Source organism: Nelumbo nucifera, chromosome 4, assembly GCF_055504915.1.
Source record: "Nelumbo nucifera cultivar China Antique chromosome 4, China Antique-T2T, whole genome shotgun sequence".
Taxonomy (NCBI): Eukaryota; Viridiplantae; Streptophyta; class Magnoliopsida; order Proteales; family Nelumbonaceae; genus Nelumbo; species Nelumbo nucifera.
The window spans coordinates 53,817,404-53,842,413 of NC_142652.1; the positions used below are offsets into that span (position 1 = coordinate 53,817,404).

The 25,010-nt window shown below is 46.0% G+C and overlaps 42 non-coding genes and 12 pseudogenes across 42 annotated transcripts; all 54 read right to left on the bottom strand.

Moving 5' to 3' along the window:
• Positions 1–65: 65 nt before the first annotated feature.
• Positions 66–184, bottom strand: LOC148800080 (5S ribosomal RNA). Its single transcript, XR_016070869.1, has one exon. It is a non-coding gene; the product is annotated as a 5S ribosomal RNA (ribosomal RNA).
• Positions 185–538: 354 nt separating this feature from the next.
• On the bottom strand, positions 539–657 carry LOC148800081 (5S ribosomal RNA). Its single transcript, XR_016072188.1, has one exon. It is a non-coding gene; the product is annotated as a 5S ribosomal RNA (ribosomal RNA).
• Positions 658–1,010: 353 nt separating this feature from the next.
• On the bottom strand, positions 1,011–1,129 carry LOC148800082 (5S ribosomal RNA). The gene has a single exon (XR_016075325.1). It is a non-coding gene; the product is annotated as a 5S ribosomal RNA (ribosomal RNA).
• A 354-nt stretch (positions 1,130–1,483) lies between these two features.
• LOC148800083 (5S ribosomal RNA) lies at positions 1,484–1,602 on the bottom strand. Its single transcript, XR_016073534.1, has one exon. It is a non-coding gene; the product is annotated as a 5S ribosomal RNA (ribosomal RNA).
• A 355-nt stretch (positions 1,603–1,957) lies between these two features.
• On the bottom strand, positions 1,958–2,076 carry LOC148800084 (5S ribosomal RNA). The gene has a single exon (XR_016071302.1). It is a non-coding gene; the product is annotated as a 5S ribosomal RNA (ribosomal RNA).
• Positions 2,077–2,430: 354 nt separating this feature from the next.
• On the bottom strand, positions 2,431–2,549 carry LOC148800085 (5S ribosomal RNA). The gene has a single exon (XR_016073112.1). It is a non-coding gene; the product is annotated as a 5S ribosomal RNA (ribosomal RNA).
• Positions 2,550–2,907: 358 nt separating this feature from the next.
• On the bottom strand, positions 2,908–3,026 carry LOC148800086 (5S ribosomal RNA). Its single transcript, XR_016069405.1, has one exon. It is a non-coding gene; the product is annotated as a 5S ribosomal RNA (ribosomal RNA).
• Positions 3,027–3,380: 354 nt separating this feature from the next.
• On the bottom strand, positions 3,381–3,499 carry LOC148800087 (5S ribosomal RNA). The gene has a single exon (XR_016071372.1). It is a non-coding gene; the product is annotated as a 5S ribosomal RNA (ribosomal RNA).
• A 354-nt stretch (positions 3,500–3,853) lies between these two features.
• On the bottom strand, positions 3,854–3,972 carry LOC148800088 (5S ribosomal RNA; annotated as a pseudogene).
• Positions 3,973–4,326: 354 nt separating this feature from the next.
• Positions 4,327–4,445, bottom strand: LOC148800089 (5S ribosomal RNA). Its single transcript, XR_016070870.1, has one exon. It is a non-coding gene; the product is annotated as a 5S ribosomal RNA (ribosomal RNA).
• A 354-nt stretch (positions 4,446–4,799) lies between these two features.
• Positions 4,800–4,918, bottom strand: LOC148800090 (5S ribosomal RNA). Its single transcript, XR_016072189.1, has one exon. It is a non-coding gene; the product is annotated as a 5S ribosomal RNA (ribosomal RNA).
• A 353-nt stretch (positions 4,919–5,271) lies between these two features.
• LOC148800091 (5S ribosomal RNA) lies at positions 5,272–5,390 on the bottom strand. The gene has a single exon (XR_016075326.1). It is a non-coding gene; the product is annotated as a 5S ribosomal RNA (ribosomal RNA).
• A 354-nt stretch (positions 5,391–5,744) lies between these two features.
• LOC148800092 (5S ribosomal RNA) lies at positions 5,745–5,863 on the bottom strand. Its single transcript, XR_016073535.1, has one exon. It is a non-coding gene; the product is annotated as a 5S ribosomal RNA (ribosomal RNA).
• A 355-nt stretch (positions 5,864–6,218) lies between these two features.
• Positions 6,219–6,337, bottom strand: LOC148800093 (5S ribosomal RNA). The gene has a single exon (XR_016071303.1). It is a non-coding gene; the product is annotated as a 5S ribosomal RNA (ribosomal RNA).
• Positions 6,338–6,691: 354 nt separating this feature from the next.
• Positions 6,692–6,810, bottom strand: LOC148800094 (5S ribosomal RNA). Its single transcript, XR_016073113.1, has one exon. It is a non-coding gene; the product is annotated as a 5S ribosomal RNA (ribosomal RNA).
• A 358-nt stretch (positions 6,811–7,168) lies between these two features.
• Positions 7,169–7,287, bottom strand: LOC148800095 (5S ribosomal RNA; annotated as a pseudogene).
• Positions 7,288–7,641: 354 nt separating this feature from the next.
• On the bottom strand, positions 7,642–7,760 carry LOC148800096 (5S ribosomal RNA). The gene has a single exon (XR_016070655.1). It is a non-coding gene; the product is annotated as a 5S ribosomal RNA (ribosomal RNA).
• Positions 7,761–8,114: 354 nt separating this feature from the next.
• On the bottom strand, positions 8,115–8,233 carry LOC148800097 (5S ribosomal RNA). The gene has a single exon (XR_016071304.1). It is a non-coding gene; the product is annotated as a 5S ribosomal RNA (ribosomal RNA).
• A 354-nt stretch (positions 8,234–8,587) lies between these two features.
• LOC148800098 (5S ribosomal RNA) lies at positions 8,588–8,706 on the bottom strand. Its single transcript, XR_016070126.1, has one exon. It is a non-coding gene; the product is annotated as a 5S ribosomal RNA (ribosomal RNA).
• A 354-nt stretch (positions 8,707–9,060) lies between these two features.
• LOC148800099 (5S ribosomal RNA) lies at positions 9,061–9,179 on the bottom strand. The gene has a single exon (XR_016075724.1). It is a non-coding gene; the product is annotated as a 5S ribosomal RNA (ribosomal RNA).
• Positions 9,180–9,534: 355 nt separating this feature from the next.
• On the bottom strand, positions 9,535–9,653 carry LOC148800100 (5S ribosomal RNA; annotated as a pseudogene).
• Positions 9,654–10,007: 354 nt separating this feature from the next.
• Positions 10,008–10,126, bottom strand: LOC148800101 (5S ribosomal RNA). The gene has a single exon (XR_016074331.1). It is a non-coding gene; the product is annotated as a 5S ribosomal RNA (ribosomal RNA).
• A 354-nt stretch (positions 10,127–10,480) lies between these two features.
• LOC148800102 (5S ribosomal RNA) lies at positions 10,481–10,599 on the bottom strand. The gene has a single exon (XR_016074434.1). It is a non-coding gene; the product is annotated as a 5S ribosomal RNA (ribosomal RNA).
• A 354-nt stretch (positions 10,600–10,953) lies between these two features.
• On the bottom strand, positions 10,954–11,072 carry LOC148800103 (5S ribosomal RNA). Its single transcript, XR_016075315.1, has one exon. It is a non-coding gene; the product is annotated as a 5S ribosomal RNA (ribosomal RNA).
• Positions 11,073–11,426: 354 nt separating this feature from the next.
• On the bottom strand, positions 11,427–11,545 carry LOC148800104 (5S ribosomal RNA). Its single transcript, XR_016068803.1, has one exon. It is a non-coding gene; the product is annotated as a 5S ribosomal RNA (ribosomal RNA).
• A 355-nt stretch (positions 11,546–11,900) lies between these two features.
• On the bottom strand, positions 11,901–12,017 carry LOC148800105 (5S ribosomal RNA; annotated as a pseudogene).
• Positions 12,018–12,371: 354 nt separating this feature from the next.
• On the bottom strand, positions 12,372–12,490 carry LOC148800106 (5S ribosomal RNA). The gene has a single exon (XR_016070872.1). It is a non-coding gene; the product is annotated as a 5S ribosomal RNA (ribosomal RNA).
• A 355-nt stretch (positions 12,491–12,845) lies between these two features.
• LOC148800107 (5S ribosomal RNA) lies at positions 12,846–12,964 on the bottom strand. The gene has a single exon (XR_016070013.1). It is a non-coding gene; the product is annotated as a 5S ribosomal RNA (ribosomal RNA).
• A 355-nt stretch (positions 12,965–13,319) lies between these two features.
• On the bottom strand, positions 13,320–13,438 carry LOC148800108 (5S ribosomal RNA; annotated as a pseudogene).
• A 354-nt stretch (positions 13,439–13,792) lies between these two features.
• On the bottom strand, positions 13,793–13,911 carry LOC148800109 (5S ribosomal RNA). The gene has a single exon (XR_016075220.1). It is a non-coding gene; the product is annotated as a 5S ribosomal RNA (ribosomal RNA).
• Positions 13,912–14,265: 354 nt separating this feature from the next.
• On the bottom strand, positions 14,266–14,384 carry LOC148800110 (5S ribosomal RNA). The gene has a single exon (XR_016070787.1). It is a non-coding gene; the product is annotated as a 5S ribosomal RNA (ribosomal RNA).
• A 358-nt stretch (positions 14,385–14,742) lies between these two features.
• LOC148800111 (5S ribosomal RNA) lies at positions 14,743–14,861 on the bottom strand. The gene has a single exon (XR_016070702.1). It is a non-coding gene; the product is annotated as a 5S ribosomal RNA (ribosomal RNA).
• A 354-nt stretch (positions 14,862–15,215) lies between these two features.
• LOC148800112 (5S ribosomal RNA) lies at positions 15,216–15,334 on the bottom strand. Its single transcript, XR_016069227.1, has one exon. It is a non-coding gene; the product is annotated as a 5S ribosomal RNA (ribosomal RNA).
• A 354-nt stretch (positions 15,335–15,688) lies between these two features.
• LOC148800113 (5S ribosomal RNA) lies at positions 15,689–15,807 on the bottom strand. The gene has a single exon (XR_016072245.1). It is a non-coding gene; the product is annotated as a 5S ribosomal RNA (ribosomal RNA).
• Positions 15,808–16,161: 354 nt separating this feature from the next.
• LOC148800114 (5S ribosomal RNA) lies at positions 16,162–16,280 on the bottom strand. Its single transcript, XR_016074833.1, has one exon. It is a non-coding gene; the product is annotated as a 5S ribosomal RNA (ribosomal RNA).
• A 354-nt stretch (positions 16,281–16,634) lies between these two features.
• Positions 16,635–16,753, bottom strand: LOC148800115 (5S ribosomal RNA). Its single transcript, XR_016069665.1, has one exon. It is a non-coding gene; the product is annotated as a 5S ribosomal RNA (ribosomal RNA).
• Positions 16,754–16,982: 229 nt separating this feature from the next.
• On the bottom strand, positions 16,983–17,101 carry LOC148800116 (5S ribosomal RNA). Its single transcript, XR_016070166.1, has one exon. It is a non-coding gene; the product is annotated as a 5S ribosomal RNA (ribosomal RNA).
• Positions 17,102–17,455: 354 nt separating this feature from the next.
• Positions 17,456–17,574, bottom strand: LOC148800117 (5S ribosomal RNA). The gene has a single exon (XR_016072000.1). It is a non-coding gene; the product is annotated as a 5S ribosomal RNA (ribosomal RNA).
• Positions 17,575–17,929: 355 nt separating this feature from the next.
• LOC148800118 (5S ribosomal RNA) lies at positions 17,930–18,046 on the bottom strand (annotated as a pseudogene).
• Positions 18,047–18,400: 354 nt separating this feature from the next.
• LOC148800119 (5S ribosomal RNA) lies at positions 18,401–18,519 on the bottom strand. The gene has a single exon (XR_016072678.1). It is a non-coding gene; the product is annotated as a 5S ribosomal RNA (ribosomal RNA).
• Positions 18,520–18,873: 354 nt separating this feature from the next.
• Positions 18,874–18,992, bottom strand: LOC148800120 (5S ribosomal RNA). The gene has a single exon (XR_016073329.1). It is a non-coding gene; the product is annotated as a 5S ribosomal RNA (ribosomal RNA).
• A 355-nt stretch (positions 18,993–19,347) lies between these two features.
• Positions 19,348–19,466, bottom strand: LOC148800121 (5S ribosomal RNA). Its single transcript, XR_016069215.1, has one exon. It is a non-coding gene; the product is annotated as a 5S ribosomal RNA (ribosomal RNA).
• A 355-nt stretch (positions 19,467–19,821) lies between these two features.
• On the bottom strand, positions 19,822–19,940 carry LOC148800122 (5S ribosomal RNA; annotated as a pseudogene).
• A 355-nt stretch (positions 19,941–20,295) lies between these two features.
• On the bottom strand, positions 20,296–20,414 carry LOC148800123 (5S ribosomal RNA). The gene has a single exon (XR_016072982.1). It is a non-coding gene; the product is annotated as a 5S ribosomal RNA (ribosomal RNA).
• A 146-nt stretch (positions 20,415–20,560) lies between these two features.
• Positions 20,561–20,679, bottom strand: LOC148800124 (5S ribosomal RNA). The gene has a single exon (XR_016071450.1). It is a non-coding gene; the product is annotated as a 5S ribosomal RNA (ribosomal RNA).
• Positions 20,680–21,034: 355 nt separating this feature from the next.
• On the bottom strand, positions 21,035–21,153 carry LOC148800125 (5S ribosomal RNA; annotated as a pseudogene).
• Positions 21,154–21,507: 354 nt separating this feature from the next.
• Positions 21,508–21,626, bottom strand: LOC148800126 (5S ribosomal RNA; annotated as a pseudogene).
• A 355-nt stretch (positions 21,627–21,981) lies between these two features.
• Positions 21,982–22,100, bottom strand: LOC148800127 (5S ribosomal RNA; annotated as a pseudogene).
• Positions 22,101–22,454: 354 nt separating this feature from the next.
• LOC148800128 (5S ribosomal RNA) lies at positions 22,455–22,573 on the bottom strand. The gene has a single exon (XR_016073169.1). It is a non-coding gene; the product is annotated as a 5S ribosomal RNA (ribosomal RNA).
• A 355-nt stretch (positions 22,574–22,928) lies between these two features.
• On the bottom strand, positions 22,929–23,047 carry LOC148800129 (5S ribosomal RNA). Its single transcript, XR_016070538.1, has one exon. It is a non-coding gene; the product is annotated as a 5S ribosomal RNA (ribosomal RNA).
• Positions 23,048–23,401: 354 nt separating this feature from the next.
• LOC148800130 (5S ribosomal RNA) lies at positions 23,402–23,520 on the bottom strand. Its single transcript, XR_016069101.1, has one exon. It is a non-coding gene; the product is annotated as a 5S ribosomal RNA (ribosomal RNA).
• A 354-nt stretch (positions 23,521–23,874) lies between these two features.
• On the bottom strand, positions 23,875–23,993 carry LOC148800131 (5S ribosomal RNA). The gene has a single exon (XR_016069930.1). It is a non-coding gene; the product is annotated as a 5S ribosomal RNA (ribosomal RNA).
• Positions 23,994–24,348: 355 nt separating this feature from the next.
• Positions 24,349–24,467, bottom strand: LOC148800132 (5S ribosomal RNA; annotated as a pseudogene).
• Positions 24,468–24,821: 354 nt separating this feature from the next.
• On the bottom strand, positions 24,822–24,940 carry LOC148800133 (5S ribosomal RNA; annotated as a pseudogene).
• Positions 24,941–25,010: the final 70 nt, after the last annotated feature.

Here is a 25,010-nt window from a genome sequence, read left to right on the forward strand (position 1 = left end):
GTTGTCTCCCAGAAACAACAAATGGAATTTGCAAATACAAATCAAAATAAAATATTAATAAAATTGGGGTGCAACACGAGGACTTCCCAGGAGGTCACCCATCCTAGTACTACTCTCGCCCAAGCACACTTAACTTCGGAGTTCTGATGGGATCCGGTGCATTAGTGCTGGTATGATCGCACCCGTTTAATTCATTCTCGCTTAGATCGTTATGCACTATCTTGCTCCCCTCCATTAATTGTTTTAGACGTGAAAAAACTGTGTATGCAGCCTTCCTCCCTTGGAAACCGTGCACAAGCTCCTACGTGAGCAGAGTGTTTGCTTTTCATATCTGCCGCACCCCCGGATAGATGCAATACTATCGCGGGGCCCACAATGCACGACGAATGCCAAAAGCCCGGTTCTTGCATCGTTGCCATTCAGTAATGACGATCGTGCCGCAAATGGTCCGAGTATCCGACGCGTTGTTTCCAGTTGTATCGCCGAAACAACAAATGGAATTTGCAAATACAAATCAAAATAAAATATTAATAAAATTGGGGTGCAACACATGGACTTCCCAGGAGGTCACCCATTCTAGTACTACTCACGCCCAAGCACACTTAACTTCGGAGTTCTGATGGGATCCGGTGCATTAGTGCTGGTATGATCGCACCCATTTAATTCATGCTCGCTTAGATCTTTATGCACTATCTTGCTCCCTCCATTAATTGTTTGAGATTTGAAAAAACTGTGTATGCCGCCTTCCTCCCTTGGTAACCGTGCACAAGCTCCAACGTGAGCGGATTGTTTGCTTTTCAGATCTGCCGCACCACCTGATAAATGCAATACTATCGCGGGGCCCACAATGCACGACGAATGCCGAAAGCCCGGTTGCTGCATCGTTGCCATTCAGTAATGACAATCGTGCCGCAAATGGTCCGAGTATCCGACGCATTGTTTCCAGTTATCTCCCAGAAACAACAAATGGAATTTGCAAATACAAATCAAAATAAAATATTAATAAAATTGGGGTGCAACACGGGGACTTCCCAGGAGGTCACCCATCCTACTACTACTCTCGCCCAAGCACACTTAACTTTGGAGTTCTAATGGGATCCGGTGTATTAGTGCTGGTATGATCGCACCCGTTTAATTCATGCTCGCTTAGATCTTTATGAACTATCTTGCTCCCCTCCATTAAATGTTTTGGATTTGGAAAAAATGTGTATGCAGCTTTCCTCCCTTGGTAACCGTGCAGAAGCTCCTACGTGAGCGGAGTGTTTGCTTTTCAGATCTGCCGCACCTCCGGATAGATGTAATACTATCGCGGGGCCCACAATGCAAGACGAATGCCGAAAGCCCGGTTCTTGCATCGTTGCCATTCAGTAATGACGATCGTGCCGCAAATGGTCCGAGTATCCGACGCGTTGTTTCCAGTTGTATCGCCGAAACAACAAATGGAATTTGCAAATACAAATCAAAATAAAATATTAATAAAATTGGAGTGCAACACGAGGATTTCCCAGGAGGTCACCCATTCTAGTACTACTCTCGCCCAAGCACACTTAACTTCGGAGTTCTGATGGGATCCAGTGCATTAGTGCTGGTATGATCGCACCCGTTTAATTCATGCTCGCTTAGATCTTTATGCACTATCTTGCTCCCCTCCATTAATTGTTTTAGATTTGAAAAAACTGTGTATGCAGACTTCCTCCCTTGGTAACCGTGCACAAGCTCCTACGTGAGCGGATTGTTTGTTTTTCAGATCTGCCGCACCCCCTGATAGATGCAATACTATCGCGGGGCCCACAATGCACGACGAATGCCAAAAGCCCGGTTTTTGCACGGTTCCCATTCTGTAATGACGATCGTGCCGCAAATGGTCCGAGTATCCGGCGCGTTGTTTGCGTTTGTCTCGCCGAAACGACAAATGGAATTTGCAAATACGATATCGAAATAAAATATTAATAAAATTGGGGTGCAACACGAGGACTTCCCAGGAGGTCTCCCATCCTAGTACTACTCTCGCCCAAGCACACTTAACTTCGGAGTTCTGATGGGATCCGGTGCATTAGTGCTGGTATGATCGCACCCGTTTAATTCATGCTCGCTTAGATCTTTATGAACTATCTTGCTCCCCTCTATTAATTGTTTTGGATTTGAAAAAAATGTGTATGCAGCCTTCCTCCCTTGGTAACCGTGCACAAGCTCCTACGTGAGCGGAGTGTTTGCTTTTCAGATCTGCCGCACCTCCGGATAGATGCAATACTATCGCGGGGCCCACAATGCATGACGAATGCCGAAAGCCCGGTTCTTGCATCGTTGCCATTCAGTAATGACGATCGTGCCGCAAATGGTCCGAGTATCCGACGCGTTGTTTCCAGTTGTATCGCCGAAACAACAAATGGAATTTGCAAATACAAATCAAAATAAAATATTAATAAAATTGGGGTGCAACACGAGGATTTCCCAGGAGGTCACCCATTCTAGTACTACTCTCGCCCAAGCACACTTAACTTCGGAGTTCTGATGGGATCCAGTGCATTAGTGCTGGTATGATCGCACCCGTTTAATTCATGCTCCCTTAGATCTTTATGCACTATTTTGCTCCCCTCCATTAATTGTTTTAGACTTGAAAAAAGTGTGTATGCAGCCTTCCTCCCTTGGTAACCGTGCACAAGCTCCTACGTGAGCGGATTGTTTGCTTTTCAGATCTGCCGCACCACCGGATAAATGCAATACTATCGCGGGGCCCACAATGCACGACGAATGCCGAAAGCCCAGTTCCTGCATCGTTGCCATTCAGTAATGACGATCGTGCCGCAAATGGTCCGAGTATCCGACGCATTGTTTCCAGTTGTCTCCCAGAAACAACAAATGGAATTTCCAAATACAAATCAAAATAAAATATTAATTAATAAAATTGGGGTGCAACACGAGGACTTCCCAGTAGGTCACCCATCCTAGTACTACTCTCGCCCAAGCACACTTAACTTCGGATTTCTGATGGGATCCGGTGCATTAGTGCTAGTATGATCGCACCCGTTTAATTCATGCTCGCTTAGATCTTTATGCACTATCTTGCTCCCCTCCGTTAATTGTTTTAGATTTGAAAAAAATGTGTATGCAGCCTTCCTCCCTTGGTAACCGTGCACAAGCTCCTTCGTGAGCAGAGTGTTTGTTTTTCAGATCTGCCGCACCCCCCGATAGATGCAATACTATCGCGGGGCCCACAATGCACGAAAAATGCCGAAACTCCGGTTTTTGCATCGTTGCCATTCAGTAATGACGACCGTGCCGCAAATGGTCCGCGTATCCGACGCGTTGTTTCCATTTGTATCGCCGAAACAACAAATGGAATTTGCAAATACAAATCAAAATAAAATATTAATAAAATTGGGGTGCAACACGAGGACTTCCCAGGAGGTCACCCATTCTAGTACTACTCCCGCCCAAGCACACTTAACTTCGGAGTTCTGATGGGATCCGGTGCATTAGTGCTGGTATGATCGCACCCGTTTAATTCATGCTCGCTTAGATCTTTATGCACTATCTTGCTCCCCTCCATTAATTGTTTTAGATTTGAAAAAACTGTGTATGCAGCCTTCCTCCCTTGGAAACCGTGCACAAGCTCCTACGTGAGCGGATTGTTTGCTTTTCAGATCTGCCGCACCACTTGATAAATGCAATACTATCGCGGGGCCCACAATGCACGACGAATGCCGAAAGCCCGGTTCCTGCATCGTTGCCATTCAGAAATGACGATCGTGCCGCAAATGGTCCGAGTATCCGAGACATTGTTTCCAGTTGTCTCCCAGAAACAACAAATGAAATTTGCAAATACAAATCAAAATAAAATATTAATAAAATTGAGGTGCAACACGAGGACTTCCTAGGAGGTCACCCATCCTACTACTACTCTCTCCCAAGCACGCTTAACTTAGGAGTTTTGATGGGATCCGGTGCATTAGTGCTGGTATGATCGCACCCGTTTAATTCATGCTCGCTTAGATCTTTATGCACTATCTTGCTCCCCTCCATTAATTGTTTTAGACTTGAAAAAACTGTGTATGCAGCCTTCCTCCCTTGGTAACCGTGCACAAGATCCTACGTGAGCAGAGTGTTTGCTTTTCAGATCTGCCGCACCCCCGGATAGATGCAATACTATCGCGGGGCCCACAATGCACGACGAATGCCGAAAGCCCGGTTCCTGCATCGTTGCCATTCAGTAATGACGATCGTGCCGCATATGGTCTGAGTATCCGACGCATTGTTTCCAGTTGTCTCCCAGAAACAACAAATGGAATTTGCAAATACAAATCAAAATAAAATATTAATAAAATTGGGGTGCAACACGAGGACTTCCCAGGAGGTCACCCATCCTAGTACTACTCTCGCCCAAGCACACTTAACTTCGGAGTTCTGATGGGATCCGGTGCATTAGTGCTGGTATGATCGCACCCGTTTAATTCATTCTCGCTTAGATCGTTATGCACTATCTTGCTCCCCTCCATTAATTGTTTTAGACGTGAAAAAACTGTGTATGCAGCCTTCCTCCCTTGGAAACCGTGCACAAGCTCCTACGTGAGCAGAGTGTTTGCTTTTCATATCTGCCGCACCCCCGGATAGATGCAATACTATCGCGGGGCCCACAATGCACGACGAATGCCAAAAGCCCGGTTCTTGCATCGTTGCCATTCAGTAATGACGATCGTGCCGCAAATGGTCCGAGTATCCGACGCGTTGTTTCCAGTTGTATCGCCGAAACAACAAATGGAATTTGCAAATACAAATCAAAATAAAATATTAATAAAATTGGGGTGCAACACATGGACTTCCCAGGAGGTCACCCATTCTAGTACTACTCACGCCCAAGCACACTTAACTTCGGAGTTCTGATGGGATCCGGTGCATTAGTGCTGGTATGATCGCACCCATTTAATTCATGCTCGCTTAGATCTTTATGCACTATCTTGCTCCCTCCATTAATTGTTTGAGATTTGAAAAAACTGTGTATGCCGCCTTCCTCCCTTGGTAACCGTGCACAAGCTCCAACGTGAGCGGATTGTTTGCTTTTCAGATCTGCCGCACCACCTGATAAATGCAATACTATCGCGGGGCCCACAATGCACGACGAATGCCGAAAGCCCGGTTGCTGCATCGTTGCCATTCAGTAATGACAATCGTGCCGCAAATGGTCCGAGTATCCGACGCATTGTTTCCAGTTATCTCCCAGAAACAACAAATGGAATTTGCAAATACAAATCAAAATAAAATATTAATAAAATTGGGGTGCAACACGGGGACTTCCCAGGAGGTCACCCATCCTACTACTACTCTCGCCCAAGCACACTTAACTTTGGAGTTCTAATGGGATCCGGTGTATTAGTGCTGGTATGATCGCACCCGTTTAATTCATGCTCGCTTAGATCTTTATGAACTATCTTGCTCCCCTCCATTAAATGTTTTGGATTTGGAAAAAATGTGTATGCAGCTTTCCTCCCTTGGTAACCGTGCAGAAGCTCCTACGTGAGCGGAGTGTTTGCTTTTCAGATCTGCCGCACCTCCGGATAGATGTAATACTATCGCGGGGCCCACAATGCAAGACGAATGCCGAAAGCCCGGTTCTTGCATCGTTGCCATTCAGTAATGACGATCGTGCCGCAAATGGTCCGAGTATCCGACGCGTTGTTTCCAGTTGTATCGCCGAAACAACAAATGGAATTTGCAAATACAAATCAAAATAAAATATTAATAAAATTGGAGTGCAACACGAGGATTTCCCAGGAGGTCACCCATTCTAGTACTACTCTCGCCCAAGCACACTTAACTTCGGAGTTCTGATGGGATCCAGTGCATTAGTGCTGGTATGATCGCACCCGTTTAATTCATGCTCGCTTAGATCTTTATGCACTATCTTGCTCCCCTCCATTAATTGTTTTAGATTTGAAAAAACTGTGTATGCAGACTTCCTCCCTTGGTAACCGTGCACAAGCTCCTACGTGAGCGGATTGTTTGTTTTTCAGATCTGCCGCACCCCCTGATAGATGCAATACTATCGCGGGGCCCACAATGCACGACGAATGCCAAAAGCCCGGTTTTTGCACGGTTCCCATTCTGTAATGACGATCGTGCCGCAAATGGTCCGAGTATCCGGCGCGTTGTTTGCGTTTGTCTCGCCGAAACGACAAATGGAATTTGCAAATACGATATCGAAATAAAATATTAATAAAATTGGGGTGCAACACGAGGACTTCCCAGGAGGTCTCCCATCCTAGTACTACTCTCGCCCAAGCACACTTAACTTCGGAGTTCTGATGGGATCCGGTGCATTAGTGCTGGTATGATCGCACCCGTTTAATTCATGCTCGCTTAGATCTTTATGAACTATCTTGCTCCCCTCTATTAATTGTTTTGGATTTGAAAAAAATGTGTATGCAGCCTTCCTCCCTTGGTAACCGTGCACAAGCTCCTACGTGAGCGGAGTGTTTGCTTTTCAGATCTGCCGCACCTCCGGATAGATGCAATACTATCGCGGGGCCCACAATGCATGACGAATGCCGAAAGCCCGGTTCTTGCATCGTTGCCATTCAGTAATGACGATCGTGCCGCAAATGGTCCGAGTATCCGACGCGTTGTTTCCAGTTGTATCGCCGAAACAACAAATGGAATTTGCAAATACAAATCAAAATAAAATATTAATAAAATTGGGGTGCAACACGAGGATTTCCCAGGAGGTCACCCATTCTAGTACTACTCTCGCCCAAGCACACTTAACTTCGGAGTTCTGATGGGATCCAGTGCATTAGTGCTGGTATGATCGCACCCGTTTAATTCATGCTCCCTTAGATCTTTATGCACTATTTTGCTCCCCTCCATTAATTGTTTTAGACTTGAAAAAAGTGTGTATGCAGCCTTCCTCCCTTGGTAACCGTGCACAAGCTCCTACGTGAGCGGATTGTTTGCTTTTCAGATCTGCCGCACCACCGGATAAATGCAATACTATCGCGGGGCCCACAATGCACGACGAATGCCGAAAGCCCAGTTCCTGCATCGTTGCCATTCAGTAATGACGATCGTGCCGCAAATGGTCCGAGTATCCGACGCATTGTTTCCAGTTGTCTCCCAGAAACAACAAATGGAATTTCCAAATACAAATCAAAATAAAATATTAATTAATAAAATTGGGGTGCAACACGAGGACTTCCCAGTAGGTCACCCATCCTAGTACTACTATAGCCCAAGCACGCTTAACTTCGAAGATCTGATGGGATCCGGTGCATTAGTGCTAGTATGATCGCACCCGTTTAATTCATGCTCGCTTAGATCTTTATGCACTATCTTGCTCCCCTCCGTTAATTGTTTTAGACTTGAAAAAACTGTGTATGCAGCCTTCCTCCCTTGGTAACCGTGCACAAGCTCCTACGTGAGCAGAGTGTTTGCTTTTCAGATCTGCCGCACCCCCGGATAGATGCAATACTATCGCGGGGCCCACAATGCACGACGAATGCCAAAAGCCCGGTTCTTGCATCGTTGCCATTCAGTAATGACGATCGTGCCGCAAATGGTCCGAGTATCCGACGCGTTGTTTCCAGTTGTATCGCCGAAACAACAAATGGAATTTGCAAATACAAATCAAAATAAAATATTAATAAAATTGGGGTGCAACACGAGGACTTCTTAGGAGGTCACCCATTCTAGTACTACTCTCGCCCAAGCACACTTAACTTCGGAGTTCTGATGGGATCCGGTGCGTTAGGGCTGGTATGTTCGCACCCGTTTAATTCATGCTCGCTTAGATCTTTATGCACTATCTTGCTCCCCTCCATTAATTGTTTTAGATTTGAAAAAACTGTGTATGCAGCCTTCCTCCCTTGGTAACCGTGCACAAGCTCCTACGTGAGCGGATTGTTTGCTTTTCAGATCTGCCGCACCACCGGATAAATGCAATACTATCGCGGGGCCCACAATGCACGACGAATACCGAAAGCCCGGTTCCTGCATCGTTGCCATTCAGTAATGACGATCGTGCCGCAAATGGTCCGAGTATCCGACGCATTGTTTCCAGTTGTCTCCCAGAAACAACAAATGGAATTTGCAAATACAAATCAAAATAAAATATTAATAAAATTGGGGTGCAACACGAGGACTTCCCAGGCGGTCACCCATCCTAGTACTACTCTCGCCCAAGCACGCTTGACTTCGGAGTTCTGATGGGATCCGGTGCATTAGTGCTGGTATGATCGCACCCATTTAATTCATGCTCGCTTAGATCTTTATGCACTATCTTGCTCCCCTCCATTAATTGTTTTAGACTTGAAAAAACTGTGTATGCAGCCTTCCTCCCTTGGTAACCGTGCACAAGCTCCTACGTGAGCAGAGTGTTTGCTTTTCAGATCTGCCGCACCTCCGGATAGATGCAATACTATCGCGGGGCCCACAATGCATGACGAATGCCGAAAGCCCGGTTCTTGCATCGTTGCCATTCAGTAATGACGATCGTGCCGCAAATGGTCCGAGTATCCGACGCGTTGTTTCCAGTTGTATCGCCGAAACGACAAATGGAATTTGCAAATACAAATCGAAATAAAATATTAATAAAATTGGGGTGCAACATGAGAACTTCCTAGGAGGTCACCCATCCTAGTACTACTCTCGCCCAAGCACACTTAACTTCAGAGTTCTGATGGGATCCGGTGCATTAGTGCTGGTATAATCGCACCCGTTTAATTCATGCTCGCTTAGATCTTTATGCACTATCTTGCTCCCCTCCATTAATTGTTTTAGATTTGAAAAAACTGTGTATGCAGACTACCTCCCTTGGTAACCGTGCACAAGCTCCTACGTGAGCGGATTGTTTGCTTTTCAGATCTGCCGCACCACTGAATAAATGCAATACTATCGCGGGGCCCACAATGCACGACGAATGCCGAAAGCCCGGTTCCTGCATCGTTGCCATTCAGTAATGACGATCGTGCCGCAAATGGTCCGAGTATCCGACGTATTGTTTCCAGTTGTCTCCCAGAAACAACAAATGGAATTTGCAAATACAAATCAAAATAAAATATTAATAAAATTGGGGTGCAACACGAGGACTTCCCAGGAGGTCACCCATCCTAGTACTACTCTTGCCCTAGCACGCTTAACTTCGAAGTTCTGATGGGATCCGGTGCATTAGTGCTAGTATGATCGCACCCGTTTAATTCATGCTCGCTTAGATCTTTATGAACTATCTTGCTCCCCTCCATTAATTGTTTTAGATTTGAAAAAACTGTGTATGCAGCCTTCCTCCCTTGGTAACCGTGCACAAGCTCCTACGTGAGCAGAGTGTTTGCTTTTCAGATCTGCCGCACCCCCGGATAGATGCAATACTATCGCGGGGCCCACAATGCACGACGAATGCCAAAAGCCCGGTTTTTGCACGGTTCCCACTCTGTAATGACAATCGTGCCGCAAATGGTCCGAGTATCCGGCGCGTTGTTTGCGTTTGTCTCGCCGAAACGACAAATGGAATTTGCAAATACGATATCGAAATAAAATATGAATAAAATTGGGGTGCAACACGAGGACTTCCCAGCAGGTCACCCATTCTAGTACTACTCTCGCCCAAGCACACTTAACTTCGGAGTTATGATGGGATCCAGTGCATTAGTGCTGGTATGATCGCACCCGTTTAATTCATGCTCGCTTAGATCTTTATGCACTATCTTGCTCCCCTCCATTAATTGTTTTAGATTTGAAAAAACTATGTATGCAGCCTTCCTCCCTTGGTAACCGTGCACAAGCTCCTACGTGAGCGGATTGCTTGCTTTTCAGATCTGTTGCACCACCGGATAAATGCAATACTATCGCAGGGCCCACAATGCACGAAGTATGCCGAAAGCCCGGTTCCTGCATCGTTGCCATTCAGTAATGACGATCGTGCGGCAAATGGTCCGAGTATCCGACGCATTGTTTCCAGTTGTCTCCCAGAAACAACAAATGGAATTTGGAAATACAAATCAAAATAAAATATTAATAAAATTGGGGTGCAACACGAGGACTTCCCAGTAGGTCACCCATCCTAGTACTACTCTCGCCCAAGCACGCTTAACTTCGGAGTTCTAATGGGATCTGGTGCATTAGTGCTGGTATGATCGCACCCATTTAATTCAAGCTCGCTTAAATCTTTATGCACTATCTTGCTCCCCTCCATTAATTGTTTTAGACTTGAAAAAACTGTGTATGCAGCCTTCCTCCCTTGGTAACCGTGCACAAGCTCCTACGTGAGCAGAGTGTTTGCTTTTCAGATCTGCCGCACCCCCGGATAGATGCAATACTATCGCGGGTCCCACAATGCACGACGAATGCCAAAAGCAAGGTTTTTGCACGGTTCTCATTCAGTAATGACGATCGTGCCACAAATGGTCCGAGTATCCGGCGCGTTGTTTGCGTTATTCTCGCCGAAACGACAAATGGAATTTGCAAATACAAATCAAAATAAAATATTAATAAAATTGGGGTGCAACACGAGGACTTACCAGGAGGTCACCCATCGTAGTACTACTCTCGCCCAAGCACACTTAACTTCGGAGTTCTGATGGGATCCGGTGCATTAGTGCTGGTATGATCGCACCCGTTTAATTCATGCTCGCTTAGATCTTTATGCACTATCTTGCTCCCCTCCATTAATTGTTTTAGATTTGAAAAAACTGTGTATGCAGCCTTCCTCCCTTGGAAACCGTGCACAAGCTCCTACGTGAACGGATTGCTTGTTTTTCAGATCTGTCGCACCACCGGATAAATGCAATACAATCGCGGGGCCCACAATGCACGAAGAATGCCGAAAGCCCGGTTCCTGCATCGTTGCCATTCAGTAATGACGATCGTGCCGCAAATGGTCCGAGTATCCGATGCGTTGTTTCCAGTTGTCTCCCAGAAACAACAAATGGAATTTGCAAATACAAATCAAAATAAAATATTAATAAAATTGGGGTGCAACACGAGGACTTCCCAGGTGGTCAGCCATCCTAGTACTACTCTCGCCCAAGCACGCTTAACTTCAGAGTTCTGATGGGATCCGGTGCATTAGTGCTGGTATGATCGCACACGTTTAATTCATTCTCGCTTAGATCTTTATGCACTATCTTGATCCCCTCCATTAATTGTTTTAGACTTGAAAAAACTGTGTATGCAGCCTTCCTCCCTTGGTAACCGTGCACAAGCTCCTACGTGAGCAGAGTGTTTGCTTTTCAGATCTGCCGCACCCCCGGATAGATGCAATACTATCGCGGGGCCCACATTGCACGACGAATGCCAAAAGCCCGGTTTTTGCACGGTTCCCATTCAGTAATGACGATCGTGCCGCAAATGGTCCGAGTATCCGGCGCGTTGTTTGCGTTTGTCTCGCCGAAACGACAAATGGAATTTGCAAATACAAATCCAAATAAAATATTAGTAAAATTGGGGCACAACACGAGGACTTCCCAGGAGGTCACCCATCCTAGTACTACTCTCACCCAAGCACACTTAACTTCGGAGTTCTGATGGGATCCGGTGCATTAGTGCTGGTATGATCGCACCCGTTTAATTCATGCTCGCTTAGATCTTTATGCACTATCTTGCTCCCCTCCATTAATTGTTTTAGATTTGAAAAAACTGTGTATGCAGCCTTCCTCCCTTGGTAACCGTGCACAAGCTCCTACGTGAGCAGAGTGTTTGCTTTTCAGATCTGCCGCACCCCCTGATAGATGCAATACTATCGCGGGGCCCACAATGCACGACGAATGCCAAAATCCCAGTTTTTGCACGGTTCCCTTTCTGTAATGACGATCGTGCCGCAAAAGGTCCGAGTATCCGGCGCGTTGTTTGCGTTTGTCTCGCCGAAACGACAAATGGAATTTGCAAATACGATATCGAAATAAAATATTAATAAAATTGGGGTGCAACACGAGGACTTCCCAGGAGGTCTCCCATTCTAGTACTACTCTCGCCCAAACACTTAACTTCGGAGTTATGATGGGATCCGGTGCATTAGTGCTGGTATGATCGCACCCGTTTAATTCATGCTCGCTTAGATCTTTATGCACTATCTTGCTCCCCTCCATTAATTGTTTTAGATTTGAAAAAACTGTGTATGCAGCCTTCCTCCCTTGGTAACCGTGCACAAGCTCCAACGTGAGCGGATTGCTTGCTTTTCAGATCTGCCGCACCACCGGATAAAAACAATACTATCGCGGGGCCCACAATGCACGACGAATGCCGAAAGCCCAGTTCCTGCATCGTTGCCATTCAGTAATGACGATCGTGCCGCAAATGGTCCGAGTATCCGACGCATTGTTTCCAGTTGTCTCCCAGAAACAACAAATGGAATTTGCAAATACAAATCAAAATAAAATATTAATAAAATTGGGGTGCAACACGAGGACTTCCCAGGAGGTCACCCATCCTAGTACTACTCTCGCCCAAGCACACTTAACTTCGGAGTTCTGATGGGATCCGGTGCATTAGTGCTGGTATGATCGCACCCGTTTAATTCATGCTCGCTTAGATCTTTATGCACTATCTTGCTCCCCTCCATTAATTGTTTTAGATTTGAAAAAACTATGTATGCAGCCTTCCTCCCTTGGTAACCGTGCACAAGCTCCTACGTGAGCAGAGTGTTTTCTTTTCAGATCTGCCGCACCCCCGGATAGATGCAATACTATCGCGGGGCCCACAATGCACGACGAATGCCAAAAGCCCGGTTTTTGCACGGTTCCCATTCAGTAATGACGATCGTGCCACAAATGGTCCGAGTATCCGGCGCGTTGTTTGCGTTTGTCTCGCCGAAACGACAAATGGAATTTGCAAATAGGATATCGAAATAAAATATTAATAAAATTGGGGTGCAACACGAGGACTTCCCAGGAGGTCACCCATCCTAGTACTACTCTCTCCCAAGCACACTTAACTTCGGAGTTCTGATGGGATCCGGTCCATTAGTGCTGGTATGATCGCACCCGTTTAATTCTTGCTCGCTTAGATCTTTATGCACTATCTTTCTCCCCTCCATTAATTGTTTTAGACTGGAAAAAACTGTGTATGCAGCCTTCCTCCCTTGGTAACCGTGTACAAGCTCCAACGTGAGCGAAGTGTTTGCTTTTCAGATCTGCCGCACCATTGGATAAATGCAATACTATCGCGGGGCCCACAATGCACGACGAATGCCCAAAGCCGAGTTCTTGCACGGTTCCCATTCAGTAATGACGATCGTGCCGCAAATGGTCCGAGTATCCGGCGCATTGTTTGTGTTTGTCTCGCCGAAACGACAAATGGAATTTGCAAATACGATATCAAAATAAAATATTAATAAAATTTGGGTGCAACACGAGGAATTCCCAGGAGGTCACCCATCCTACTCAAACTCTCGCCCAAGCACGCTTAACTTCAGAGTTCTGATGGGATCCAGTGCATTAGTGCTGGTATGATCTCACCCGTTTAATTCATGCTCGCTTAGATCTTTATACACTATTTTGCTCCCCTCCATTAATTGTTTTAGACTTGAAAAAAGTGTGTATGCAGCCTTCCTCCTTTGGTAACCGTGCACGAGCTCCTACGTGAGCGGAGTGTTTGCTTTTCAGATCTGCCGCACCCCCGGATAGATGCAATACTATCGTGGGGCCCACAATGCTTGACGAATGTTGAAAGCCCGGTTCTTGCACCGTTCCCATTCAGTAATGATGATTGTCCCGCAAGTGGTCCGAGTTTCCGACGCGTTGTTTCCAATTGTCTCGCCGAAACAACAAATGGAATTTGCTAATAATAATCAAAATAAAATTTTAATAAAATTGGGGTGCAACACGAGGACTTCCCAGGAGGTCACCCATCCTAGTACTACTCTCGTCCAAGCACGCTTAACTTCCGAGTTCTGATGGGATCCGGTGCATTAGTGCTGGTATAATCGCACCCGTTTAATTCATGCTCGCTTAGATCTTTATGCACTATCTTGCTCCCCTCCATTAATTGTTTTAGACTTGAAAAAAGTGTGTATGCAGCCTTCCTCCTTTGGTAACCGTGCACGAGCTCCTACGTGAGCGGAGTGTTTGCTTTTAAGATCTGCCGCACCCCCGGATGGATGCAATACTTTCGCGGGGCCCAAAATGCACGACGAATGCCAAAAGCCCGGTTCTTACACTGTTCCCATTCAGTAATGACGATCGTGCCGCAAGTGGTCCGAATATCTGACGCGTTGTTTCCAGCTGTCTCGCCGAAACAACAAATGGAATTTGCTAATAATAATCAAAATAAAATTTTAATAAAATTGGGGTGCAACACGAGGACTTCCCAGGAGGTCACACATCCTAGTACTACTCTCGTCCAAGCACGCTTAACTTCCGAGTTCTGATGGGATCCGGTGCATTAGTGCTGGTATAATCGCACCCGTTTAATTCATGCTCGCTTAGATCTTTATGCACTATCTTGCTCCCCTCCATTAATTGTTTTAGACTTGAAAAAATTGTGTATGCAGCCTTCCTCCCATGGTAACCGTGCACAAGCTCCTACGTGAGCGGATTGTTTGCTTTTCAGATCTGCCGCACCACCGGATAAATGCAATACTATCGCGGGGCCCACAATGCACGACGAATGCCGAAAGCCCAGTTCCTGCATCGTTGCCATTCAGTAATGACGATCGTGCCGCAAATGGTCCGAGTATCCGACGCATTGTTTCCAGTTGTCTCCCAGAAACAACAAATGGAATTTCCAAATACAAATCAAAATAAAATATTAATTAATAAAATTGGGGTGCAACACGAGGACTTCCCAGTAGGTCACCCATCCTAGTACTACTATCGCCCAAGCACGCTTAACTTCGAAGATCTGATGGGATCCGGTGCATTAGTGCTAGTATGATCGCACCCGTTTAATTCATGCTCGCTTAGATCTTTATGCACTATCTTGCTCCCCTCCATTAATTGTTTTAGACTTGAAAAAACTGTGTATGCAGCCTTCCTCCCTTGGTAACCGTGCACAAGCTCCTACGTGAGCAGAGTGTTTGCTTTTCAGATCTGCCGCACCCCCGGATAGATGCAATACTATCACGGGGCCCACAATGCACGACGAATGCCAAAAGCCCGGTTCTTGCATTGTTGCCATTCAGTAATGACGATCGTGCCGCAAATGGTCCGAGTATCGGACGCGTTGTTTCCAGTTGTATCGCCGAAACAACAAATGGAATTTGCAAATACAAATCAAAATAAAATATTAATAAAATTGGGGTGCAACACGAGGACTTCTCAGGAGGTCACCCATTCTAGTACTACTCTCGCCCAAGCACACTTAACTTCGGAGTTCTGATGGGATCCGGTGCATTAGGGCTGGTATGTTCGCACCCGTTTAATTCATGCTCGCTTAGATCTTTATGCACTATCTTGCTCCCCTCCATTAATTGTTTTAGATTTGAGAAAACTGTGTATGCAGCCTTCCTCCCTTGGTAACCGTGCACAAGCTCCTACGTGAGCGGATTGTTTGCTTTTCAGATCTGCCGCACCACCGGATAAATGCAATACTATCGCGGGGCCCACAATGCACGACGAATACCGAAAGCCCGGTTCCTGCATCGTTGCCATTCAGTAATGACGATCGTGCCGCAAATGGTCCGAGTATCCGACGCATTGTTTCCAGTTGTCTCCCAGAAACAACAAATGGAATTTGCAAATACAAATCAAAATAAAATATTAATAAAATTGGGGTGCAACACGAGGACTTTCCAGGCGGTCACCCATCCTAGTACTACTCTCGCCCAAGCACGCTTAACTTCGGAGTTCTGATGGGATCCGGTGCATTAGTGCTGGTATGATCGCACCCATTTAATTCATGCTCGCTTAGATCTTTATGCACTATCTTGCTCCCCTCCATTAATTGTTTTAGACTTGAAAAAACTGTGTATGCAGCCTTCCTCCCTTGGTAACCGTGCACAAGCTCCTACGTGAGCAGAGTGTTTGCTTTTCAGATCTGCCGCACCTCCGGATAGATGCAATACTATCGCGGGGCCCACAATGCATGACGAATGCCGAAAGCCCGGTTCTTGCATCGTTGCCATTCAGTAATGACGATCGTGCCGCAAATGGTCCGAGTATCCGACGCGTTGTTTCCAGTTGTATCGCCGAAACGACAAATGGAATTTGCAAATACAAATCGAAATAAAATATTAATAAAATTGGGGTGCAACACGAGAACTTCCTAGGAGGTCACCCATCCTAGTACTACTCTCGCCCAAGCACACTTAACTTCAGAGTTCTGATGGGATCCGGTGCATTAGTGCTGGTATAATCGCACCCGTTTAATTCATGCTCGCTTAGATCTTTATGCACTATCTTGCTCCCCTCCATTAATTGTTTTAGATTTGAAAAAACTGTGTATGCAGACTTCCTCCCTTGGTAACCGTGCACAAGCTCCTACGTGAGCGGATTGTTTGCTTTTCAGATCTGCCGCACCACCGAATAAATGCAATACTATCGCGGGGCCCACAATGCACGACGAATGCCGAAAGCCCGGTTCCTGCATCGTTGCCATTCAGTAATGACGATCGTGCCGCAAATGGTCCGAGTATCCGACGTATTGTTTCCAGTTGTCTCCTAGAAACAACAAATGGAATTTGCAAATACAAATCAAAATAAAATATTAATAAAATTGGGGTGCAACACGAGGACTTCCCAGGAGGTCACCCATCCTAGTACTACTCTTGCCCAAGCACACTTAACTTCGAAGTTCTGATGGGATCCGGTGCATTAGTGCTAGTATGATCGCACCCGTTTAATTCATGCTCGCTTAGATCTTTATGAACTATCTTGCTCCCCTCCATTAATTGTTTTAGATTTGAAAAAACTGTGTATGCAGCCCGGTTTTTGCACGGTTCCCATTCTGTAATGACAATCGTGCCGCAAATGGTCCGAGTATCCGGCGCGTTGTTTGCGTTTGTCTCGCCGAAACGACAAATGGAATTTGCAAATACGATATCGAAATAAAATATGAATAAAATTGGGGTGCAACACGAGGACTTCCCAGCAGGTCACCCATTCTAGTACTACTCTCGCCCAAGCACACTTAACTTCGGAGTTATGATGGGATCCGGTGCATTAGTGCTGGTATGATCGCACCCGTTTAATTCATGCCCGCATAGATCTTTATGCACTATCTTGCTCCCCTCCATTAATTGTTTTAGATTTGAAAAAACTATGTATGCAGCCTTCCTCCCTTGGTAACCGTGCACAAGCTCCTACGTGAGCGGATTGCTTGCTTTTCAGATCTGCTGCACCACCGGATAAATGCAATACTATCGCAGGGCCCACAATGCACGACGTATGCCGAAAGCCCGGTTCCTGCATCGTTGCCATTCAGTAATGACGATCGTGCGGCAAATGGTCCGAGTATCCGACGCATTGTTTCCAGTTGTCTCCCAGAAACAACAAATGGAATTGGGAAATACAAATCAAAATAAAATATTAATAAAATTGGGGTGCAACACGAGGACTTCCCAGGAGGTCAACCATCCTAGTACTACTCTCGCCCAAGCACGCTTAACTTCGGAGTTCTAATGGGATCCGGTGCATTAGTGCTGGTATGATCGCACCCATTTAATTCATGCTCGCTTAAATCATTATGCACTATCTTGCTCCCCTCCATTAATTGTTTTAGACTTGAAAAAACTGTGTATGCAGCCTTCCTCCCTTGGTAACCGTGCACAAGCTCCAACGTGAGCGGATTGCTTGCTTTTCAGATCTGCCGCACCACCGGATAAAAACAATACTATCGCGGGGCCCACAATGCACGACGAATGCCGAAAGCCCAGTTCCTGCATCGTTGCCATTCAGTAATGACGATCGTGCCGCAAATGGTCCGAGTATCCGACGCGTTGTTTGCGTTTGTCTCGCCGAAACGACAAATGGAATTTGCAAATACGATATCGAAATAAAATATTAATAAAATTGGGGTGCAACACGAGGACTTCCCAGGAGGTCTCCCATTCTAGTACTACTCTCGCCCAAACACTTAACTTCGGAGTTATGATGGGATCCGGTGCATTAGTGCTGGTATGATCGCACCCGTTTAATTCATGCTCGCTTAGATCTTTATGCACTATCTTGCTCCCCTCCATTAATTGTTTTAGATTTGAAAAAACTGTGTATGCAGCCTTCCTCCCTTGGTAACCGTGCACAAGCTCCAACCTGAGCGGATTGCTTGCTTTTCAGATCTGCCGCACCACCGGATAAATACAATACTATCGCGGGGCCCACAATGCACGACGAATGCCGAAAGCCCGGTTCCTGCATCGTTGCCATTCAGTAATGACGATCGTGCCGCAAATGGTCCGAGTATCCGGCGCGTTGTTTGCGTTATTCTCGCCGAAACGACAAATGGAATTTGCAAATACAAATCAAAATAAAATATTAATAAAATTGGGGTGCAACACGAGGACTTCCCAGGAGGTCACCCATCGTAGTACTACTCTCGCCCAAGCACACTTAACTTCGGAGTTCTGATGGGATCCGGTGCATTAGTGCTGGTATGATCGCACACGTTTAATTCATGCTCGCTTAGATCTTTATGCACTATCTTGCTCCCCTCCATTAATTGTTTTAGATTTGAAAAAACTGTGTATGCAGCCTTCCTCCCTTGGTAACCGTGCACAAGCTCCTACGTGAGCGGATTGCTTGTTTTTCAGATCTGCCGCACCACCGGATAAACACAATACAATCGCGGGGCCCACAATGCACGACGAATGCCGAAAGCCCGGTTCCTGCATCGTTGCCATTCAGTAATGACGATCGTGCCGCAAATGGTCCGAGTATCCGACGCGTTGTTTGCGTTATTCTCGCCGAAACGACAAATGGAATTTGCAAATACAAATCAAAATAAAATATTAATAAAATTGGGGTGCAACACGAGGACTTCCCAAGAGGTCACCCATCCTAGTACTACTCTCGCCCAAGCACACTTAACTTCGGAGTTCTGATGGGATCCGGTTCATTAGTGCTGGTATGATCGCACCCGTTTAATTCATGCTCGCTTAGATCTTTATGCACTACCTTGCTCCCCTCCATTAATTGTTTTAGATTTGAAAAAACTGTGTATGCAACCTTCCTCCCTTGGTAACCGTGCACAATTACCTACGTGAGCGGAGTGTTTGTTTTTCAGATCTGCCGCACCTCCGGATAGATGCAATACTATCGCGGGACCCACAACGCACGACGAGTGCCAAAAGCCCGGTTTTTGCACGGTTCCCATTCAGTAGTGACGATCGTGCCGCAAATGGTCCGAGTATCCGGCGCAATGTTTGCGTTTGTCTCGCCGAAACGACAAATGGAATTTGCAAATACGATATAGAAATAAAATATTAATAAAATTGGGGTGCAACACGAGGACTTCCCAGGAGGTCACCCATCCTTGTACTAGTCTCGCCCAAGCACACTTAACTTCGGAGTTCTGATGGGATCCTGTGCCTTTGTGCTGGTATGATCGCACCCGTTTAATTCATGCTCGCTTAGATCTTTATGCACTATCTTGCTCCCCTCCATTAATTGTTTTAGACTTGAAAAAAGTGTGTATGCGGCCTTCCTCCCTTGATAACCATGCACAAGCTCCTACGTGAGCGGAGTGTTTGTTTTTCTGATCTGCCGCACCACCGGATAAATGCAATACTATCGCGGGGCCCACAATGCACGACGAATGCCAAAATCCGAGTTTTTGCACGGTTCCCATTCACTAATGACGATCGTGTCGCAAATGGTCCAAGTATCCGACGCGTTGTTTGCGTTTGTGTCGCCGAAACGACAAATGGAATTTGCAAACACGATATCGAAATAAAATATTAAAAAAATTGGAGTGCAACACGAGGAATTCCAAGGAGGTCACCCATCCTAGTTCTACTCTCGCCCAAGCACGCTTAACTTTAGAGTTCTGATGGGATCCGGTGCATTAGTGCTGGAATGATCGCACCCGTTTAAATCATGCTCGCTTAGATCTTTATGCACTATCTTGCACCCCTCCATTAATTGTTTTAGACTTGAAAAAACTGTGTATGCAGCTTTCCTACCTTGGTAACCGTGCACAAGCTCCTACGTGAGCGGAGTGTTTGCTTTTCAGATCTGCCGCACCACTGGATAAATGCAATACAATCGCGGGGCCCACAATGCACGACGAATGCCAAAAGCCCGGTTTTTGCACGGTTCCAATTCAGTAATGACGATCGTGCCGCAAATGGTCCGAGTATCCGGCGCGTTGTTTGCGTTTGTCTCGCCGAAACGACAAATGGAATTTGCAAATTCGATATCGAAATAAAATATTAATAAAATTGGGGTGCAACACGAGAACTTCCCAAGAGGTCACCCATCTTAGTACTACTCTCGCCCATGCACACTTAACTTCGGAGTTCTGATGGGATCCGGTGCATTAGAGCTGGTATGATCGCACCCATTTAATTTATGCTCGCTTAGATCTTTATGCAAAGACGATCGTGCCGCAAATGATCCGAGTATCCGGCGCTTTGTTTGCGTTTGTCTCGCCGAAACGACAAATGGAATTTGCAAATACGATATCGAAATAAAATATTAATAAAATTGGGGTGCAACACGAGGACTTCCCAGGAGGTCAACCATCCTAGTACTACTCTCGCCCAAGCACGCTTAACTTCGGAGTTCTGATGGGATCCGGTGCATTAGTGCTGGTATGATCGCACCCGTTTAATTCATGCTCGCTTAGATCTTTATGCACTATCTTGCTCCCCTCCATTAATTGTTTTATACTTGAAAAAACTGTGTATGCAGCCTTCCTCCCTTGGTAATCGTGCACAAGCTCCTACGTGAGCGGAGTGTTTGCTTTTCAGATCTGCCACACCACCGGATAAATGCAATACTATCGCGGGGCCCACAATAAACGACGAATGCCAATAGCCGAGTTCTTGCACGGTTCCCATTCAGCTATGACGATCGTGCCGCAAATGGTCCGAGTATCCGACGCGTTGTTTGCGTTTGTCTCGCCGAAACGACAAATGGAATTTGCAAATACGATATCGAAATAAATTATTAATAAAATTGGGGTGCAACACGAGGACTTCCCAGGAGGTCACCCATCTTAGTACTACTCTCGCCCAAACACAATTAATTTCGGAGTTCTGATGGAATCCAGTGCATTAGTGCTAGTATGATCGCACCCGTTTAATTCATGCTCGCTTAGATCTTTATGCACTATCTTGCTCCCCACCATTAATTGTCTTAGACTTGAAAAAAGTGTGTATGCAGCCTTCCTCCATTGGTAACCGTGCACAAGCTCCTACGTGAGCGGAGTGTTTGCTTTTCAGATCTGCCACACCCCCGGATGGATGCAATACAATCGCGGGGCCCACAATGCATGACGAATGCCGAAAGCCCAGTTCTTGCACCGTTCCCATTCTGTAATGACGATCGTCCCGCAAGTGGTCTGAGTATCCGACACGTTGTTTCCAGTTGTCTCGCCGAAACAACAAATGGAATTTGCAAATACAAATCAAAATAAAATATTAATAAAATTGGGGTGCAACACGAGGACTTCCCAGGAGGTCACCCATCCTAATACTACTCTCGCCCAAGCACGCTTAACTTCGAAGTTCTGATGGGATCCAGTTCATTAGTGCTGCTATGATCGCATCCGTTTAATTCATGCTCGCTTAGATCTTTATGCACTATCTTGCTCCCCTCCATTAATTGTTTTAGACTTGAAAAAAGTGTGTATGCAGCCTTCTTCCCTTGGTAACCGTGCACAAGCACCTACGTGAGCGGAGTGTTTGCTTTTCAGATCTGCCGCACCACCGGATAGATGCAATACTATCGCGGGGCCCACACTGCACGTTGAATGCCAAAAGCCCCGTTTTTGCACGGTTCCCATTCAGTAATGACGATCGTGCCGCAAATGGTTCGAGTATCCGGCGCGTTGTTTGCGTTTGTCTCGTCGAAACGACAAATGGAATTTGCAAATACGATATCGAAATAAAATGTTAATAAAATTGGGAGGCAACACGAGGACTTCCCAGGAGGTCACCCATCCTAGTACTACTATCGTCCAACCACACTTAACTTCGGAGTTCTGATGGGATCCGGTGCATTACTGCAGGTATGATCGCACCCGTTTAATTCATGCTCGCATAGATCTTTATGCACTATCTTGCTCCCCTCCATTAATTGTTTTAGACTTGAAAAAAGTGTGTATGCAGCTTTCCTCCCTTGGTAACAGTGCACAAGTTCCTACATGAGCGGAGTGTTTGCTTTTCAGATCTGCCGCACCACCGGATAAATGCAATACTATCGCGGGGCCCACATGCACGACGAATGCAAAAAGCCAAGTTCTTGCACGGTTCCCATTCAGTAATGACGATCGTGTCGCATATGGTCCAAGTATCCGACGCGTTGTTTGCGTTTGTCTCGCCGAAACGACAAATGGAATTTGCAAACTCGATATCGAAATAAAATATTAATAAAATTGGAATGCAACACGAGGACTTCCCAAGAGGTCACCCATCCTAGTACTACTCTCGCCCAAGCACGCTTAACTTCGGAGTTCTGATGGGATCCGGTGCATTAGTGCTGGTATGATCGCACCAGTTTAATTCATGCTCGCTTAGATCTTTATGCACTATCTTGCTCCCCTCCATTTATTGTTTTAGATTTGAAAAAACTGTGTATGCAGCCTTCCTCCCTTGGTAACCGTGCACAAGCACCTACGTGAGCGGAGTGTTTGCTTTTCAGATCTGCCGCATCTCCGGATAGATGCAATACTATCGCGGGGCCCACAATGCACGACGAATGCCAAAAGCCCGGTTTTTGCACGGTTCCCATACAGTAATGACGATCGTGCCGCAAATGGTCCGAGTATCCGGCGCGTTGTTTGCGTTTGTCTCGCCGAAACGCCAAATGGAATTTGCAAATACGATATCGAAATAAAATATTAATAAAATTGGGGTGCAACACGAGGACTTCCCAGGAGGTCAACCATCCTAGTACTACTCTCGCCCGAGCACACTTAACTTCGGAGTTCTGATGGGATTCGGGGCATTAGTGCTGGTATGATCGCACCCGTTTAATTCATGCTCGCTTAGATCTTTATGCACTATCTTGCTCCCCTCCATTAATTGTTTTAGACTTGAAAAAACTGCGTATGCAGCCTTCTTCCCTTGGTAAACGTGCACAAGCTCCTACGTGAGCGGAGTGTTCGCTTTTCAGATCTGCCGGACCACCGGATAAATGCAATAATATCGTGGGGCCCACAATGCACCACGAATGCCAAAAGCCGAGTTTTGAACGGTTCGCATTCAGTAATGACGATCGTGCCGCAAATGGTCCGAGTATCCGACGCGTTGTTTGCGTTTGTCTCGCCGAAACGACAAATGGAATTTGCAAACACGATATCGAAATAAAATATTAATAAAATTGGGATGCAACACGAGGACTTCCCGAGAGGTCACCCATCCTAGTACTACTCTCGCCCTAGCACGCTTAATTTCGGAGTTCTGATGGGATCCGGTGCATTAGTGCTGGAATGATCGCACCCGTTTAATTCATGCTCGCTTAGATCTTTATGCACTATCTTGCTCCCCTCCATTAATTGTTTTAGACTTGAAAAAAGTGTGTATGCAGCCTTCCTCCCTTGGTAACCGTGCACAAGCTCCTCCGTGAGCGCAGTGTTTGTTTTTCAGATCTGCCGCACCCCCGGATAGATGCAATACTATCGCGGGGCCCACAATGCATGACGAATGCCGAAAGCCCGGTTCTTGCACCGTTCCCATTCAGTAATGACGATCGTCCCGCAAGTGGTCCGAGTATCCGACGCGTTGTCTCCAGTTGTCTCGCCGAAACAACAAATGGAATTTGCAAATACAAATGAAAATAAAATATTAATAAAATTGGGGTGCAACACGAGGACTTCCCAAGAGGTCACCCATTCTAGTACTACTCTCGCCCAAGCACGCTTAACTTCGGAGTTCTGATGGGATCCAATTCATTAGTGCTGGTATGATCGCACCCGTTTAATTCATGCTCGCTTAGAACTTTATGCACTATTTTGCTCCCCTCCAGTAATTGTTTTAGACTTGAAAAAACTATGTATGCAGCCTTCCTCCCTTGGTAACCCTGCACAAGTTCCTACGTGAGCGGAGTGTTTGCTTTTCTGATCTGCCGCACCTCCAGATAGATGCAATACTATCGCGGGGCCCACAATGCACGACGAATGCCAAAAGCCCGGTTTTTGCAGGGTTCCAATTCAATAATGACGATCGTGCCGCAAATGATCCGAGTATCCGGCGCGTCGTTTGCGTTTGTCTCGCCGAAACGACAAATGGAATTTGCAAATACGATATCGAAATAAATTATTAATAAAATTGGGGTGCAACACGAGGACTTCCCAGGAGGTCACCCATCTTAGTACTACTCTCGCCCAAACACAATTAATTTCGGAGTTCTGATGGAATCCAGTGCATTAGTGCTAGTATGATCGCACCCGTTTAATTCATGCTCGCTTAGATCTTTATGCACTATCTTGCTCCCCTCCATTAATTGTCTTAGACTTGAAAAAAGTGTGTATGCAGCCTTCCTCCATTGGTAACCGTGCACAAGCTCCTACGTGAGCGGAGTGTTTGCTTTTCAGATCTGCCGCACCCCCGGATGGATGCAATACTATCGCGGGGCCCACAATGCATGACGAATGCCGAAAGCCCAGTTCTTGCACCGTTCCCATTCTGTAATGACGATCGTCCCGCAAGTGGTCTGAGTATCCGACACGTTGTTTCCAGTTGTCTCGCCGAAACAACAAATGGAATTTGCAAATACAAATCAAAATAAAATATTAATAAAATTTGGGTGCAACACGAGGACTTCCCAGGAGGTCACCCATCCTAATACTACTCTCGCCCAAGCACGCTTAACTTCGAAGTTCTGATGGGATCCAGTTCATTAGTGCTAGTATGATCGCAACCGTTCAATTCATGCTCACTTAGATCTTTATGCACTATCTTGCTCCCCTCCATTAATTGTTTTAGACTTGAA